General features: G+C 43.8%; 1 protein-coding gene and 1 pseudogene across 2 annotated transcripts in view; both read right to left on the reverse strand.

The window, feature by feature from the left end:
- LOC143440783 (ubiquitin carboxyl-terminal hydrolase 29) overlaps positions 1-19622 on the reverse strand; it is a 219763-nt gene that overhangs the window by 92501 nt on the left and 107640 nt on the right. The window lies entirely within an intron of this gene.
- LOC143441060 (5S ribosomal RNA) lies at positions 4523-4640 on the reverse strand (annotated as a pseudogene).

Here is a 19622-nt window from a genome sequence, read left to right on the forward strand (position 1 = left end):
TTTAAAAGGAAAACCTGTCTGTCTCATTCCTGTGATTAACGGCCACAAGTTATTATTTTTCTCAGACTAAAAAAGCCCACTGTTTCTCATCATCTGTATTTAGTGGCTGCTACACAGGGTCCTCCAGGAGGGGCTTGGAGGGAAGGAGGACAGGAGTGAGGGAGAGACAGAAAGAGACAGAGACAGAGAGAGACCAAGAGAGACAGAGACAGAGAGAGACCAAGAGAGACAGAGAGAGATCAAGAGAGACAGAGAGACAAAGAGACAGAGACAGTCAGACAGGTATACACATACACATAGAGACAGTGAGAGGCAGACAGAGACAGACAGAAAGACAGAAACAGTAATAGAGGCAGAGAGAGAGAGAGAGAGACAAAGAGAGGCAGACAGGGACAGAGAGAGGTAGAGACAGACAGACACATATAGAGACAGAGAAAGGTAGAGACAGAGATAATGACAGGGGCAGACAGACACAGAGAGAAACAGACAGAAAGACACACAGAGACAGAGAGACAGAGATGGAGACAGAAACAGGCAGAGAAAGACAGACACACATACACAGAAAGAGACAGAGAGAGGTAGAAAGAAAAAGAGAGAAACAGAGAGAGTGAGACAGAGACAGAGAAAGACAAAGACACAGAGAGACAGAGAGAAAGACAGAGAGAGAAAGACAGAGGGAGAAAGACAGAGACAGAGGCAGACACACAGAGAGAGACAGACACACATACATAGAGACAGAGACAGAAAGAGACAGAAGCAGACAGAGAAAGACATGCACACACACATAGAGACAAAGAGGCAGACAGAAAGGCAGAGAGAGAGAGGTAGAGACAGAGACATAAAGACAGAGACAATTACAGAGGCAGACTAGAGAGATAGACAGACACACCCATACACAGAGACAGAAAGGCAGAGAGAGAGAGACATAAAGATACACACGGAAATGGGGAAAGGGGATGGCATCTGAAGTGTAAATAAAATATCCAATAAAAAATGAAAAAAAAAAAGATACACACGGAGAGAGATACAGAGACAGAGAGAAAGACAGGCAGAGAGACAGACACATACACGGAGAGACAGAGAAAGGCGCGCACGCGCACACACACACAGAGAGAGAGAGAGAGAGAGAGAGAGAGAGAGAGAGAGAGAGAGACAGACAGAGAATCAGACCAACTAGGAAGGTAATATCACTAAGCCCACATACAATCTGAGATGCGACACCTCATATGCTATAAACTGTATTTTGAAACATTCAGAAAACTACAAGTTGGAGGCCTTTCTCATTTGTCTCTTAATCCTTTTCCCGTAAAGCAGATCATGAGACTCACACTTATCTCTGAAGCTAGTCACAGAATATTGAACAAGCAGGCAGGCCTTGCTACAGGCCTCTGTTTGTGACTATTACATCATGCTTCTGTTGGTTTGTCTTCGTGCCTCTTTATTTTGAGGCCTCCTGAGAGATAAGATTATGACTGTGTACCACAATGCCCGCTGGATCATTGTAAAATAAAGACAAAACAAAATAGCTAGGACCAGTGACATAGGTCTGCAGGTAAAGGTGCTTGCCGCCAAGGCCAACTACCTGAGTTTGATCCCTGGGACCCATTTGGTGGAATAGAGTCCCAAAAGTTGTCCTGTGACCTTCACATGCCATGTCACACACACACCCCCCAACACACACAAACATATGAAATAAATAAAAATGTAATTAAAACGTCATGTGTCTCTGTGCTTATCTTACCTACTTCATCATACCTGCCTTAAATTTTCCTGTGTCTTTAGGTCTCCATTTCCATTTGGAAGCTCTTGTAACATGAAATTTTTATATCAAAAACATGTATGTATTCTTCCCTTGTTAATCTGGCCTTTTGTCACAGCGGCCTCATCACCTGGATGGCTCAGGGTACTTTGTCTTGTGTTGTCTTAACCATTGTGTAATGCTACAAATTGCGATTAGCCCTGCTAACAATAACAGAACATTTTGGCAGCCTAGGCTGGTCTGCCACTCACTCAGAAAATGGTTTGGGGCTGAAGAAATGGTTCAGTGGTTAAGAACACTTACTATCCTTACAGAGGACCGAAGTCAGGTTCCCAGCATCCATGTTAGGCAACTCAAAACCATCTGTAATTCTAGCTCCAAAGAATCTGATACTTTTCTTCTAGGTCCCTTGGGTATTGTATACATGCCCATACTCCACACAGGCATGCACACACACAAATATGTACACTAATAAACAAAGACTTATCTCCAACTTTATCTACGAAGCTAGTTCTAGAAATGAGAGTCTGCAGAATGTTGGCCTCCCTGGTTGATTCCTTTAAGGAAATCTACCACCACCACCACCACCACCACCCCGTTTCTTATTTAAAGGGGAAGATGAATAAAGCTTAGCCTTGTCTCATTAGGAGAGCCTTTCTGGAGGAAGCTTGACAGAGGCACCACATTAGAGTGAACATACTCAAGCCTGGTGGGATAGTCTATACAAACCTGGGCTTTGAGGTGCATACTCTTGGACAGGAGGCCTACCACTGACTGAACCATTATTCTGTCAAGTTCACTGAATTCAGAAGTCTATACTAAAATTTCACTCATCCTTTCCATTGTTGGAACTGCAGAAATTTCCCTGGAAACTTAAGATGCATGAAATTCTAAAAGAGGTGTATTAAGACTTGGGAAGGAAACAACCCACAAATCTCAGGGAGTCCCTGAAACTTATAAGATTCATGAGGTCCTATATTTATATAACATCTCCTTGAGGTTATATAAAGATTAAGAACTGCTGAGAGGGCTGTAGAGATGCCTCAACACTTAACACTGCTCTTCTTATTTTTTAAAAAAGGAAGTACTGTTAAGGTAATAATCAGGGCAGCTAAGCTGCCTGGAAAAGTTTTTAACCGGCTAAGCAGCCTACGAGCCATGCTACAAAACTCCATGATTCTAGCTTTGGTAGCTTCAGTGATGCAGCTGCTGTTGACTCAGCCCTACTCCTGTAATTCCAATAAACTAATTGGTTTACCAGTTGGTCTTTGGTAGTATCAGTATTCTGGTCTATTGTCAGTCCCCCCTTCGATCCTTTCCCTGGGTAACTGTGACATCCGGATGACTAGGGTCACTCAGATCCCATCAATATTCTGTCACTCACAGAGTGAGCTTCAGACCTGCAATGAAGCAGATCATGTAGCTTCTTTTGCACCCAACTTCCACCACAACTTGACCTCTGTCAGTGATTGCAACACAAAGTATGAAAGGACATTACTGATCATTGGTCCCCAAGATTAATGACAACCTGTCTCTATCTGTTTCTCTAATTGCCAAGACCTTATCACCTGACCTCTGCCATATAGCCAAGATGGCTTACCTGATGTCTCTGAAAAACTTTTTTGTCCCCCAAGAGCTTGACAATTAACCTTTTCTGTAATTGGATTTTCCCCCTCAGTTCCCCCACCCCCGCACCCCTCAGCTGTTTGTTCTCAACTATCCCACTACAGCTCATAGATCACATCTTCAAAAACAGAGCTGGGGTCAGGGTGAGGCAAACATGAGAGGGCACCACAATGTCACCCATCAAGATAAATTGTGCACACCTGAGTGGAGGTTTCAGAGCCATTGGTCAAAGGGTACACTGTTTCAGACAAGATGAATAAAGTTCAGAGCTGTATTATACAACATGTTGATTACAGTTCCTTTTTAGAAAAATAAAATAAAATATTTGATGAGATATTATTTAATTTTAAAAAATCTCACCATAATAGAGGGACAAAGCCCCAAGAATGTAAATAAAGTCCAGTGTATTCTAAACCACATCAAAGTCTGAGGCAAGGGAAAAATGTAAACTCCTACAGGCGTGTCTTTGTGTAATTTTTAATTGCTAATTTTCCCACAGAACATTTGAGCAGTTAAAAAAATAACCTTAAAACTTGAAAAATAATATATATATATATATATATATATATATATATATATATATATACTCTCAACATTATCATATGCTTTTATCTTTTTTTGCTTTGATGGAAGCAAACTCGTGAGCAAGAATTTTAAACTTTTTATTTATTTATTGTTTATTTATTTACTTATTTACTATTTATTTATTTTGGTTTTTCGAGACAGGGTTTCTCTGTGTAGCCCTGGCTGTCCTGAACTCACCTTGTAGACCAGGCTGGCCTTGAACTCAGAAATCCGCCTGCCTCTGCCTCCCAAATGCTGGGATTAAAGGCGTGCGCCACCACCACCCGGCTAATTTTAAACTTTATATCTAGGGAAAGAGTAACTGTTAAGAAAAAGATGTCAGGGCTGGAGGTATGGCTCAGCAATAAAGATTTGACTATAATTTCCCCCATTGAGGGGTCGGAGGCCTGGGTCTAATGGTAGAGCGTTTGCCTAACATTCTCAAGGCTCCTGGCTCCATCCCCAGCTCTGTAAAAAGGTAAAACAAAGTAAGGTACCTACACTGAGTGCTTCCAGATCCTTAATTTAAAAGGCTAATACTTTTGTTGATGATAGGGCTTTTTCTTTTTTTAAAGCCTACAGCACCCGGTATTCTGAGGTGGTCTCTCATCCAAGTACTAACCAAGCCTAACCCTGCTTAGCTCCGAGATCAGATGAGATTGGGCACGTTCAGGGTGGTATGGCCATAGACTGACTATAGGACTTAAAAGGTTTTTTTTTTTTTTTTCCTTGTAATACATTCCAACTACCCAATGACTGCTGGGTTGCTTACTACACTTATGTGTGTCCATGGTTCCTTTGCTCAGTTAATCAATCAGGTCATAGGTTTTGTTTTTTTTTTCCACATGTGGAAGCTATAGCTAAGAACTAGGCTACTGTGTTATAACGTTCCATCCGGGGGGCACGTAGAAAGTGGATTAGCCTCTCTCTCTCTCTCCCCCACTCTCTCTCTTTCTCCCTCTCAACCTCTCCCACCTCTCTCATCCTCTTGAAGCCTTCATTATGCCTGCCACTCAGAGGTACTCTGGATATTCAGAAAGCACTTATGCAGTTCCTGGTATGGAGTGAGCATAGTGAATATTATCTATATTTTAATAATATGGTAATTATCACGGTGTTGATGGCAGCGGCGGCTGCAGCTGTGGTACATTAGCAACCACAGGCTAATTCCAAATGTGAAACTTGTTTCTACAGTTGAGCTGGGGAGATTGTTCCTTTCTCAAAGTGTTTGTTGACAAGCCTGAAGACCTGAGTTTGTATCCCTGCATCAACATGAAAAGGAGACACAGTGTCCTATGTCTGTAGATCCAGGTTTGACGTGAAGAGACAGGCAAGTTCCCAAAGCTCTCTGATCAGCCAGACTAGCTGGATCGGTTATCTCCGGGTTCAGGGAGAGAGCTTGTTTTAACAACAGAAACTGGCAAGCTGGAAAGATAAGATGGTTCAACACAGACTCGCAGACTGCTCTTGGAGAGGAACTGGGGGATTGACCATATGAGAAGCCCTATCAGAAGGCTCACCACTACCTGTAAATCCTCTTTGAGGATTCCTGGGCATGTGCACTTAGAGAGACACTTACCCAAATTGTATAAAATTAAAACAATAGAAATAAATTTTTAAGAAGAATAAGGTGGAAAGTAAGTGAGAAAAATAACACATATTTTTTCCCACTGGGCTCGGCATGTACATGTGAACACATGTGTCTGCATGCAGAAGTTCAGACACACATATACACACACACACACTCCACACTCATACCCCCACAAACACATACGCTAAGATAAAATAATAATTAAATGAAATGTAAATGTCCCTCCGGGCCTAGTGGTTTAAGTGTGTAATCTTAGGTTCTAGACAAGTCAAGGGAGAAGGATGGTGAATTCAAGACTTGTCAGGGATTCAGAGTGAGTTCATGACCAGCTTGGGAAACAGTGAGACACTGTCTCAAAACAAAGAACATAAAAAGGGCTGGGGGAACACTTAGTGGTAGAATTGATAATATAAGAGGTCCTGGGTTCAGTCTCCTATATAACACACACACACACACACACACACACTCAGACATAAATACATGGGTAAATATGAAATAATAAATAAATAAAATACAAAGATTTTCATCTAAGCTGATAACTCCGCCACCTCAGATACGCCCATTGTTTCTGTCTCTGGTTTATTACCCTAATCAAGGTTTTCTGATGTATTTGGGACCAGCCCCTGGTCTAATGGCTACATATCCCAGAAAAAAAAAAATTTAGTAGATATTTTTTCTCTTTTTGTTTTTGTGTGACCATCTGATGAGTTTGCTTCTCCCAGTATCCTCTAAGCTGCTAGAAACTAATGGCCAAGTCTGTGTCTGCCCTCTGGCAATTTACAGTGTCCTATAGGAAGTCTGGTGTTTATCTTCACTCAAGATGGATGGTACTACTGAGCTATCTGGCCACTCCACGATTTCATTTGCTCACTGTTAAAGTATTTCCCTATGTTGCCCACGCTGAGTCAGAACCTCCAACTGCTGGGATCCATGTGGTTGGTGACTGCATCCGGTTACTAGAACTTTGGAGTTTAAACACCACTACTTCCACCATCGTCTCTTGCTGAGAGCCCCTAAAGCTCCTTTGGCTGTTCTGGTCCCCCTATCCTTTTTTTCTGAACCGACTCAATGTGATTCTGTACCAGTCATGAGAAGATAGGTTAACATTACCACCACCATGATGCTATGTCCCAGGAGACAGCCCACCGTTATGATTGAGGTAAAGCCAATAGTTTATGGGTCGACTAATAAACAAAAGATTATCATAGATCATGCTTGATCATGATCGTTGTTTGTAGATGATTTGAAATGTTTAATAATGAAGAGACAATACAGCATCCTCCCTCCCTCTTTCCCTCCCTCTTTCCCTCTCCCTCTCCCTGTCTCATGATTAAGGGCCTCATTATGTATCTTTGAGTAGCCTTAAATTCATTCTGTAGCAAGACCCTCCAACTTTACACCCCCCTGCCTCTGTCTCCTTAGTTCTGGGACTATAGGTGTGTACCAGCACTGCATACAGCAACGTTTTTAAATGAAATTATTTTTTCATTATTTTTCATTATGAACATATCTATGGGATACAGTGTGATAACTCATTATACGCATAGGCTGCATAATAAATCAGTAACTAGCACACAAACCTCCTTAAACACTGATCATTTTTTTTGTGATAGAACCCACACTGTGATTTATGATGTTCTACCAACTTCCAACTATGCAACTTAATTGCAGTAAAGAAACAAACCTGACCTTTTGTTGTTTAATCTTGTCTGACTCTGCCTGGGCCCCCCTGCAAACCTCTCACAATCAGGAAGAAGGCAGCTCGGTCTGCCGTTGCCAAGGAAACCGCAGCTGGCCCCTTCATTGCTGCCATGGAAACACCAGAGGCCAGGGAGGAAAGAGATTGCAGAAGCTGGAGGTTTGGGGGCTTGAATATACTCAGGGACTACAGGTGAACTTGCCTTGCTTTGAAAAAGCTCCAACATGGAAGCCATTTAAATAAGAGTTGTAGTAGTAGTAATAATAATTGTAATTATAATTATAATATTTGCAGCCTCTGTCTCTATCTTCCATCCATGTCATGGAGGTTTTCAGTTTGCAGAGCAGAAATCAGGGGCACTGCAGTTTTGATTCTGACATAGTACATTAACCCACTCCTTCCAGCTTTGTGAATTTTAATGAGTGAAACTCAAAACCTGACACTAACAAATAAAGGAAATAATTCTGGCTACCTGTACATATATGAAAATACGAAGAATTAGTAAAGACTTAGTAAAGAACACTACAGGTTAAAACTGTGTGTCCCCCAAATCCACAGGTTAAAGCATTCTCAAGTAGACCTGGCTGTCCTGGAACTTACTCTGTAGACCAGGCTGGCCTCCAACCCGGGTCTTCCTGTCTTTACGTCCAAGTGTCAGGATTAAAGGCGCGCAGCACCCCTGTCTGGCTACCAGCTATGTGCTGTTGCTAGTTCATCTTGGCCCCTCTGCTAAGGCGGACAATGTAGCATATATAATCTGGATTTGAAACCTGTTCTGAACCACAGATAAGATGAGGCTCTAATCGCCTTCTCTGCCAGCTCTGCCTCCTACCTGACGCTGATCTTTCCATTTAGCTGTTAAACCTTTTGTTACTGACTCAAATCGCCATTTATCTGTTAGTCTTGGAAGCTCAGCCCTTTGACTATGACCCTTCTTTTCAAGTATCTTAAGTTATGTATTTCTCTATGCGTGTAGACTTACTTTTTAAATGTGTGATTATTCCAGCATGAATCTGGAGGCGCTTAAGAACCCTACTCCAAAGCCAAGGTGGCTGGTAGGAGAGGCAGAGTTAGGTTTTTTTAGGGGTTTGGTCCAGGGAAGGTTGACCGTGCTCCAGGGCATGCCTCCCACCCATATATCAGCCACACTAATTGGACTGGGTGGCTTATCTTTTAAGAAAAGAATATAAACCTGGGGATGTGGGATGTAGGGAGGGGAATTGAAGCAAAGAGATGTTCTGGTCAGTCTTACGTCAATTGACACAACCCAAAGTCATCTGAGAGGAGAGAACCTCCATTGAGAAAATGCCTCCGTAAGATTGGGCTGTAGGCAGGCAAGGCAATAGGATGTTTGTTGTTTGTTTGTTTGTTTTTAATTAGTGATTGATGGGAGAGGCCCAACACATTGTGGGTAGGACAACCATGGGCTGGTGGTCCTTGGTTCTGAAAGAAAGCAGGCTGAGCAAACCAGTGACCAGCACCACTTCATGGCCTCTGCGTCAGCTCCTTCCTCCATGCTCCTGCCCTGTGTGAGCTCTTTCCTTGGCGTCCTTCAATGGACAGTCTGTGGTTTGAAATGTATATAAGCCAAACAAACCCGTTCCTTCTTTAGTGGCTTTTGGTCAGGGTGTTTCATCACAGCAATAGTAACGCCAGATAAAACAGGAGATTGGGGGATGGATTTGACCAAAATTAATTGTGTGTATGAAATTCTCAAATAATAAATAAAAATAATTCTAAAGATTGTGGGGATTGGTCAGCTGGGAGAATGTATCCTAGCATGAATGAATTGCTAAATTTAATTCCTAGCACTGCATAACGCAAAATGGGTGTGGTGGCCAAAGCTTGCGAACCTAGAATTTAGCATGTAGAAACGGGAAGATTCAGAAGTTCAGGGTCATTTTCTGTCTATATAATGAGTTTGAAGCCAGCCTGGGCTACCTGAGGACCTTTCAGGAAGCAAAGAAGGAAGGGTGGGGGAGGAAAGAAGGAAGGAAAAAATATTGGTAAAATACACAGAAGGCAAGAAATAAATAATCTCCAACATATCCCATCGTTAGTCACTGTGTGGGTTATTTGTCTGAGTCTAGGAACCCCAGGCAACACAAGCCTAATTAACAGGACAAAAACCCACAAGTGCCAGTAAAGTTACACATTCATGACAATTTTCTCCAGAGAGTGAAGTCCAAAGCAGGGCGCCTCTACACATTTTAGACAAAGAGCAGTATGTTTGAGGAGAAATGACAAGACAGATGGGTCTCTGACTAGGGGAGTAAACTCCAGGCTGTCGCTAGGAGATATATGGGGCCATCAGGCTGGGGGGGAGATAAGGTCTACTTCAGGGTGTTTACACAGGTTCAGGGCAGCCCAGTCACCGGCCTGTGGTCATCAAGGCTCCCTCCCAGCTGTGGTGTGTGAAGGATGGCCCTTCCTAAAGAACCGACTGTTGCTGCGTGTGGGAGAACGCCAAATGGCTCTTTGTGGCACCCAGTCCTACCCTCTATATTCATGTTCAAACATTTTACACACATTTCCTCAAGGGATTTCAACCTGGGATAGTCAGTATACCAGTCTCCGTGTGTGTGTGTGTGTGTGTGTGTGTGTGTGTGTGTGTGTGTGCGTGTGTGTGTGTGTGTGTGTGTGTGTGTGTGTGTGGTAGTAGTAGTAGTAGTGTCATGCACATATGGAGGCCAGAAGTCTTGCCCTGTTGCCCGCCTGATTCCTTTGAGAGACAGCATTTCACTGAACCTGAAGCCAGAATGGCAGCCAGCAAGCCACAGTAATCCTTCTGTTTCATACACAGGAACACACAGGCACACATACACATGTACGTACATCCAAAGATAAAATATACTAATATGTATTGATTATACAAAGTAAATGGTTCCATCATGGTATTCACACATGTTATATCTTTGCTCATATTTGCTCCCTCTGTTGCTTTTCCAACATAAAATTTTTATTAATGTATAGCCATTATATGTTTCATAAAGATATTTTTTAGGTAGGTGTGGTGTCACACTGCGATGGCTAGTTTTATGTCAAGTGGACATAAAGAGACTCATTTGAGAAAATGGCTCCACCAGATTGGCAGGTGGCACACCTGTGGTGCACTTTCTTGATCGATGGCTGGTACGGGAGGGTCCAGCTCATGGTAGGCAGTGCCAATCCTGGGTACGTGTTCCCAAGTTGTTTAAGAAAACAAACTGAACAAACCAGGGAGCAAGCCAGTAAGCAGCATCCCTCTCGGGCCTCTTCTTCAGTTTTCGTCTCTACATTTCTACCTTGAGTTCTTGCTCCAACTTACCTTTATGTTAGACTGTGATCAGTACATATAAGCAGAAATAAACCCTTTGCTCCCCAGTGATCATGGTTATGAGGCAGAGGCAGAGAGGCAGAGGGGCAGAGGGGCAGAGGGGCAGAGGGGCAGAGGGGCAGAGGGGCAGAGGGGCAGAGGGGCAGAGGGGCAGAGGGGCAGAGGGGCAGAGGGGCAGAGGGGCAGAGGGGCAGAGGGGCAGAGGGGCAGAGGGGCAGAGGGGCAGAAGAGAGGCAGAGAGGCAGAGAAGGGGCAGAGGGGCAGAGGGGCAGAGGGGCAGAGGGGCAGAGGGGCAGAGGGGCAGAGGGGCAGAGAGGCAGAGGGGCAGAGGGGCAGAGGGGCAGAGGGGCAGAAGAGAGGCAGAGAGGCAGAGAAGGGGCAGAGGGGCAGAGGGGCAGAGAGGCAGAGGGGCAGAGGGGCAGAGGGGCAGAGGGGCAGAAGAGAGGCAGAGAGGCAGAGAAGGGGCAGAGGGGCAGAGGGGCAGAGGGGCAGAGGGGCAGAGGGGCAGAGGGGCAGAGGGGCAGAGGGGCAGAGGGGCAGAGGGGCAGAGGGGCAGAGGGGCAGAGGGGCAGAGGGGCAGAGGGGCAGAGGGGCAGAGGCAGGTGGATTTTTGTGGGTTCAAGGCCAGTCAAGCCTACATACTAAGATCCTGACTCAAAACAAACCAACAAACAAAACCACACCACCACCACCACCACCACCACCACAACAACAAAAGAAAGAAAGAAAGAAAGAAAGAAAGAAAGAAAGAAAGAAAGAAGAGAAGAGAAGAGAAAAGAAAAAAGAAAAGAAAAGGAAAGGAAAGAAAAGGGAAACAAAGAAAGACACTTTCGTACAAACTGTAGCAACCAAAACAACATGGCACTGGCCCCAAACAGACGTGTAGATGAACGGAATAGAAATAGAAGACCCAGAAATAAATCTACACAGAAATAGCCACATGACTTCTTTTGGACAAATATGCCCCCCAAAATACTTTGGAGTAAAGATAGAATCCTTTACAAATGTTGCTGGGGAAATTGGGTAGCTACATGTAAATGAGTGAAGTTTGTGTCTCTCTCCCTGTACAAAACCCTGTTTCACAAATCATCAAAGATCTTAAGGTAAGAACCCCAGTGTTTTGTGGGTTTTGGGGGGTCACACCCAGATCCCTGTCTTTCATTCCCTTTCTATGTCTCTGATATTCTCTTCCACCTCTTCTCCCCTTAGCTTCCACATAGGAGAAAATAAAACGTACAGTTTTATTTTCTAGTTTGGCTTATTTCATTTACGGCGATCACTTCTGGTTTCATTCGCTTAGCTACAAATGACAGGATTTTATTCATTCTATTGCTGAGTAAAACTCCATGTATATATCCTGTGCTTTCTTTATTCCTCTGCTGACGGGCACCTGGGGTGACTCCGTTCTCTGCTATTGTGAACAGTGCTTCTGTAAACAGGTGTGCTTGTGCTTCTGTGGTTACCTCACTTTGAGAGCTGCTTCTTCTTCTTCTTCTTCTTCTTCTTCTTCTTCTTCTTCTTCTTCTTCTTCTTCTTCTTCTTCATCCTCTTCTTCCTCCTCCTCTTCCTCCCCCTCTTCCTCCTCATCTTCCTCATTTTCTTCCTCTTCTTTCTCTTCTTCCTCCTCTTCCTCCCCCTCTTCCTCCTCATCTTCCTCATTTTCTTCCTCTTCTTTCTCTTCTTCCTCCTCTTTCTCCTTCTCCTCCCCATCCTCCTCTTCTTCTTCTGAAATTTTTTTTGGAGGCTTTTACAGGCTTGACAGAAACCCCTTTACCCATCACCCTACCACACCAGCTCCCTGCTTTGATTCTATAGTTTGGGCATACTGTGGCTTTCTGTGACCTGGTCCTCAGCCCTATGCATGACCAAAAGAGCGCTTTACACAGAATCTTTACTGAACCATATTTTTAAAAAATTTATGTGTCTGTTCACTTTCCTGTGTGAGTATATGTGCAGGTACCTAGGGTCCACAAGTCTGTTGGATCCCCTGGAGTTGGAGTTACAGACAGTTATCAGCTTCTTGATGTAGGTACCGGAAATTGAACTCAGGTTTCCTGGCAGAGCAGCAAGTGCTCTCAACCACTGAGCCATCTCTCTAGCCCTTGATTTTTTTAATTATTACATTTTATTTATTTATCATATATGTGCATGTTCATATGCACATACATGTGACTGTGTATGCACATGCAGAGGATAACCTGTAGGAGTTGGTTCTCTCCTTTCATTATGTAGATCCCAGGATCAAGCTCAGGTTATCAGGCTTGGCTGCAAGCTCTTTATCCATCTCACCATTGTACCAGCTCCTTGCTTTAATCATACCATGACTTCTTGTGACCTGTTCTGAGCCCAACCAAGAGCATTTACAAAGAGTCTCTGCTGAGCTACAAAAGGACCACCTGTGGGCTCCGAGCCATGGAAAACATCATGTTCCGTGGGCTCCACGCTTTAGACCCTGCCAGGAGAGCAGGGCCCAGACTTTCAGTGAAAGGGCGGTTCACGTGGGAGATAAGTTTCTCCTGGAATCTCACAGCCCTTTGTACAAAGCTCTAAGACTTCCCCAAGGGCCAGGGAAATTGGCATGTTCTTGAATTTTCTCTGGTTAATGAGTTGAACGGCAGAGTGGAGCCCAAGCTGTCACCTCGATGATACAGGGAAAGAATTTCTCAGAAACCATGATTCCTGGCCGGTGTTCTGGAGATACTGAGAACCAGAAGCAGTCTCAACAGCGCCCACCTGTTTTGTCAATTCTGTCTCTTGACCCAGCTTTAAAAGACTTTCAATTTTTCTATGGTTATAAATCTTGTCGTTGATTTTCTACAGATATTAGAAATTTACCCAGTTGCAACTGGGAACCCCAGAACTCATTTTCTAAATTCTGTGCTATGCTGTGTTAAAGTAAAAAAAAAAAAAAGGACTAATTTAAATAAGTGATGTATATGTATAATAATGAAGATGTGATTAATATTTGTGACTTAAAAGTTTTTACATACTTATTCTCTCTGTGTCTCTCTCTCTCTCTGTGTCTCTATCTTGGCCTCTCTCTCTCTCTCTCTCTCTCTCTCTCTCTCTCTCTCTCTGTGTGTGTGTGTGTGTGTGTGTGTGTGTGTTTGGAGGGGTGAGTGTATGTGCAAATGTACTCACAGAAATATATGAGATATGCCTTCCTTCATTCCTAACTTTGCTCGCTCCCATCTCTCCTTTGTTCCTCTTTCTTCCTTCCTCCTTCCCTAATCCCTTCCATCCCTCTCTCCTTTACCCCTCTCTTTCAAAGTGAATTTCATGCATTTGCAAGTAAAGTGGGCCTCAGAACCTCCACACTCTCCTTGTTACTTTGAATTCTTCCCTTGTTGAAATTCTAGACCTTGAAAATGCTAAGAATACTAGTTCACATATTGATATAAAACTCAAACATGGACTAGGGAGGCAGATGAGTGGGTATACTGCTGGCCACAGGCTTGTAGTCAGATCCCCAGCATCCTTGGAGAAAGCAGGGCATGTCAATGAGAGTGCCTGTGTCTAGGGCTGAAGGTAGAGGCAGGCAGCTCCCACAAGCTTGCTAGCCATCCATCTAACAAAAAGGGTAAGCTAGCTCTAGACTAGTAAGAGAGGCACTTCAGTAAATAGGATATAGGGTCTAGGGATAGGACTCAGTAGTTGAGATCTTGCTGCATAACCTTGGGGTGCAGAGCTCATACCCACCACTTAAATACAGGCTGATCAGGTGGCCCACCTGTACTTTCCGGCCTCGGAAGGTAGAGACAGGATGTCCAGAGTGACCTGTCTAGCAAGACTAGCCAATGGGGGAGTTCTGGGTTTGATTGACAGACTCCGCCTTAATGAATAAGATAGAAGATCGATGAAGGATGACTCCAGATATCTGCCACTATGTGCTGCACATGTGCATGGGCAGACACACACACACACACACACACACACACACTCCACGCAGATACACAGATACCACACACACATGAAAACACGCAGATTCTGGACACGACACACTCATGAAAACTAGAAAAGAATAAGGTATGAAAGGCTAAAGCCAGTGCAGCCATTCTTCAAATCTTCTTGTGAGAAATTCATGTCTCTCTTCTACACCAACAAATGGGGAGTACCAAAACAGTGGATTCTTGAATCCAGTTGAGAGAAGGACACAGGCAGTGGAGGGGATCAAGAACTGGGGCTTTAGATGGTCAGGCAGTCAGAATGAGAGTGGAAGAAGCATCAGGAGGTATTCTGAGATTCTTTCAGGGAACTGAGTAGTGGGACTTTCTTCATTTGTAAAAGAAACATTTAAATATACAGTCAGTCCACCATTAAGTTAAGTTTACCAACACTTAACCAAGCATGGGTTGGAAATATTTGAAAAATAATCTGTACGAAACACATATGCTTCCCCCTTGTCAGTATCTCCCAAGCGAGATGGAGTACTTTATTATTATGCATCATTAATGCTACATTATCTATGGTAAGTGATGCAGATGTGACTTCTAGAAGACACGAGGAGTACCCCGGGTACATGCAAAATAATGTGTCATCCATCCTATTTTACCTTCAGGATATGTTTTATTTATTCTTTGATAATTTTATATAAGTATACAACCATTACAATCATATCCACTCCAAATGTCCCCTCTCTGTCCTCTGCCCCAAACACATTCTTTTCACTTTATTCTTCTGTTTTCACTTGTAGGGTGTATGTCTGTGGGTGTACGAACTCACACAAATGCCAGAGTGAGACATTGCACGACCTGTTCTATCACCCTTTGCATCCTTCCCTTGAGACAAGGTCTCTCATTCAACTTGGGACTAGTCTGGTATCCACCAAGCCCCTGTCATTTTCTTGACTCTCCTTTCTAGGACACTGGGCTTACAGGTACTCACATGACCACACCCAACATTTTTTGTGGGTGCTTGGATTTGAAGTCAAGTCCTCATGCTTGCACAGCAGGTGCTCTTACCCACTGAGTCATCTCCCCAAGCCCCTACATCATTGTATATGAAGACTTCCCCTCAGTGTCTTGGACCTGGATTCTGTAGGTATCAAGGGAAGACTGTCTATTGAGTCTCAAAAAAAATAACAGCCTTCTTCTGGGATGAAAGGACAGGATTTTTAACATTTACTATATTACACTAACCTGGCTCTATGCTTTAGGAAGTATAAGGAAGGGTTTAGGATTTCTAGGTTGAAAGGAATAAAGAGTGTTAAGACTTTATCAAGATGTTTGTTTGTTCAGTTGGTTGGTTGGTTTTGTTTGTTCTTGTTTTTTGTTTGGTTTTTCAAGACAGGGTTTTGCTGTGTTGCCCTGGCTATCCTGGAACTCTGTAGTCCAGGCTGGCCTAGAACTCACAGAGATTCTCCTGCCTCTGCCTACTGAGTGCTGGAATTAAAGGAGTGCATCATCACTACTTGGCTAGTGTAATGATATTTATCCCTATTCAGTCTAGAGGTAATTACTGTTTTTATATAGCTATACATTTTCCTGATCTTTGAAATCTGCATATACACATGTATAGGATATGCATGAAATTGGGATTATATTTGAGTCCAGAAGTACAAACACTATGCCAGTCAGAGCACCTTGGATAGCTTTTTATGTTTCATGGGAGAAAAAGCAGGAGGAAGAAGAGGAGGAGAGAGAGAGAGAGAGGGAGAGGAGGAAAACGAGGAGAATCATCTGTGTCATCCATCATTCATGAGTCAGTAGGTGTAAGTTAAGTGACCTGTAAGTTTTGTGACAGATGAGCTAAATTCAAAGAGGGGATTGCAGGGAATCCAAGTGTATGTCCTGTCACCAATCAATCTTTGTGACTGGCATCTTAGCAACATCTTGAGGGATGAGTCATTAGCCTGTAGGATCTTACACTTTCTCCTCAGATTCAGTGTCAGAACTGAACTCAGCTGTAGGGTGTGGCATGTGGGGAAAACCCCCCTACACCCCACAATCTCACGTCAGAAATGTTAGCATCGAGTGTTGTGTGAGAAAAAAAGGGCAGTAAAATATTCTCCAACGTCATGTCAGGTAGTAATGAAACCTCTGAAGGAAGAAAGGGAGGAAAGCGGAACTCCCTGGCATCTGGGGGTGGGGTTGGGTGGAGGAGGTACTGCTGTTGTAGATGAAACGCAGGTCTCACAGCTGGAGAAAGAACAGCTGATGGAGTTCTTAAGTTGTGTTAAATATGTACATACTTCTTAGCACTTGCCATGTTCTCTAAATGGCACAGTGCCCTAATTATTCACTCAGCATTCACACTGCATGCTGAGGCCTGGGGAACTGCCAAGGTCCTGGGGTAGATACAGTACGATTTGTCTACAGAAGAGAGACAAGCATAAATGGGGAGGGGCCCATCGGCTGCAGGGAGAGAGAGAGAGAGAGAGAGAGAGAGAGAGAGAGAGAGAGACAGAGAGAGACAGAGACAGAGAGAGACAGAGAGAGACAGACACACAGAGAGACAGACACAGAGAGACAAAGAGACAGCCAGAGACAGAGTCAGAGAAAGAGAGAGAAAAAGACAGAGACAGAAACTGAGAGAGACAGAGACATCGAGAGACAGAAAGAAACAGAGAGACAGAGAGGCAGACAGAGACAGAAAAATAGGGATAGACAGCAAAAGACAGAGATGGACACACATGGAGAGAGAAGGAGAGAGAGAGAGAGAGAGAGATGCCTCATGGTAGGAGGAATCAGAAGGCACCATGGGAAGTGAGTGGGATATAAACAGGTGATTCCCCTCACTTGGTTTATATGCGTTTCAAGATCCACCTCGCTATAATGTAGAGGTTGTGGAGGAAGATATGATAAGTTCAAGTTTGGAACGTAATATACCTTACTTCTCTGTGCACATTTTAATTTTTTTTTCTAATTTTCCATATGTGTGTGTCTTAGTTACTGTTCTATCGCTGTGAAGAGACACCGTGACCAAGGCAACTTGGAAAAGAAAGCACTTAACTGGGGGTGTGCTTACAGCTTCAGAGGGTGAGTCCATGACAGTCATGTTGGGGAACGTGGGGAAGGCAGATACGGAGCGTACATCTTAATGTCCGGCAGCAGGAAGAAAGAGACTGGACCTACCGCAGGCTTTTGAAACCACAAAGCCCCCAGTCACACACCTCCAACAAGGCCACACTTCTTAATCCTTCATAAATAGTCCGTGAACTAGGAACCAAACATTCAAATATAGGAGCCTTTGGGGTCTATTCTCACTCAAACCCTTACGGCGTGTATACTTTACTTGGCATGTATGTGGTAGCACCTGTGTGCGCATGGTAAGGCCCAAGATGGAGGCCACAAATCTTCCACCTTACTCACTAAAGCAGATCTATTTCAACCAAACCTGGAACTCAATGATATGGCTGGTCACATTAGCCAGTTTGCTCTGAGCATCCTGTCTCTGCTTTTCCCTTCTGAGGCTGAAATTACAGTGAACTAACAAGGCCACCTGGCATCTTCCTTCCTTCCTTCCTTCCTTCCTTCCTTCCTTCCTTCCTTCCTTCCTCTGCCTCTCTCTCTTTCTTCCTCTCTCTCTCTTTCCTCAAATCTTTTTTTATTTTTGAGAATTAAATACACCTATATAAAGAAATATGAGATATACTTCTGTTTCCCTCCTTCAAATCTCTCTATATCCTGGTCAACAAAAACCCATACCAACTTCACAGGGAGACTGTGATTATTCTCTCGGGACTATTCTCTTGATGGTTCTGGGCTGACCTCTCTCCCTCCCAAAGCCTGTCAATCAATGCTAACTTCTTCCGGTCATTAAGACACAGCACACAAGGTATGCAGTTAATCCTACCCTGTGACACAATCTCTGTTAATATCTACAGTAGTTAACTGATAGTACCCAGGAGCAGAGGAGATAGCTCAGTTGGTAAAACGTACTTCGTCTTGCAAACCTGAAGACTTCAGTTCAGTCCTTGGACTCTGGGTAAACAGATGGGGCAGTGCTTATCTAGAATCTCGGCATTCCTGTGTCGAAAGAGGAGGTTGAGACATCAGAATTGTCTAAGAAACTCTTGGGCAAGCTAGCCTGGAGTATGCAAGGTCTGCAGAAACAGATGCTTCAGCAGATGACAGGAGAGAACTGACCCCTGGATTCATTCTTTGGTGTTCACATAATGTCTGTGACATGAGCCTACCTATGACCATGTGGCTCTCTCTCTCTCTGTCTCTGTCTGTCTCTGTCTGTCTCTATCTCTCTGTCTCTCTGTCTCTGTCTCTATGTGTCTCTGTGTCTCTCTCTTCATCTCTCTCTCACACATAAACACACACACACAAACACCCCAAAACCACCCGAAGTGTCTCCATGAATTTCAAGACCTCTGAGAGCCCAACCTTCCCTACGTTGTAAGTTCCTTCCTGCTCACTCTGTGTTTCAGGCCTCTGCTTGATATCTAACTGAGTCCCACCTCCCAGCTCTTGCCCACCCTGGTTCCATCTGGACTGCTCTTTCCTTGGGCTTTGTCCCCCTCATCTTTGTTCTTCTCAAAATTTATGACCCCCCTATCAGCCTCCTCAACCCCCCTCACCTTCCAGCTAAAATAACCCTTCCCATTCACTCCCTTTCTTATTATCCTGTCAACACAAAGACACGGCTCTCCCTTCAAAGGGAACAAGAGATAGTTTATTCTTGTGCCAAATATGAATGACCATGGCCCTGAAAGACAAGCTTCACCATTAAAGTGGTTACACGTGATTTTATTAGTTACAGAACAAAGGAAGTCATAAATCAATCCATTTACCAAATACCTTAGTGGGGACCACAGGTAGGCAGGTTATGGCAAAGCAGGGAAACCTCTGTTATAAGTTCCAGATGCTATCTGGTGACATTCTCAGTTTTTGGATTGGTAGGAGCTAGCGGCCTGATGAAAACACATTTTAAAGGTTTTGCTAGTCAAAAGGTCAGACATGGCAGTCAGCAGTGAATGACTAAAATGATGGAAACCAGAAGAAAATAATCTACAGATCTGCCGCCTTCTAACTCTGAAAGATCAACTTTCTAATTGGTGGCTCAGCCTTGTTTTGTATACTTTCAACTCATGTGTTGTTGCCCTCTTTGGGATCTTTAG

The sequence above is a fragment of the Arvicanthis niloticus genome, chromosome 30 (assembly GCF_011762505.2).
Source record: "Arvicanthis niloticus isolate mArvNil1 chromosome 30, mArvNil1.pat.X, whole genome shotgun sequence".
In the NCBI taxonomy this organism is placed as follows: Eukaryota; Metazoa; Chordata; class Mammalia; order Rodentia; family Muridae; genus Arvicanthis; species Arvicanthis niloticus.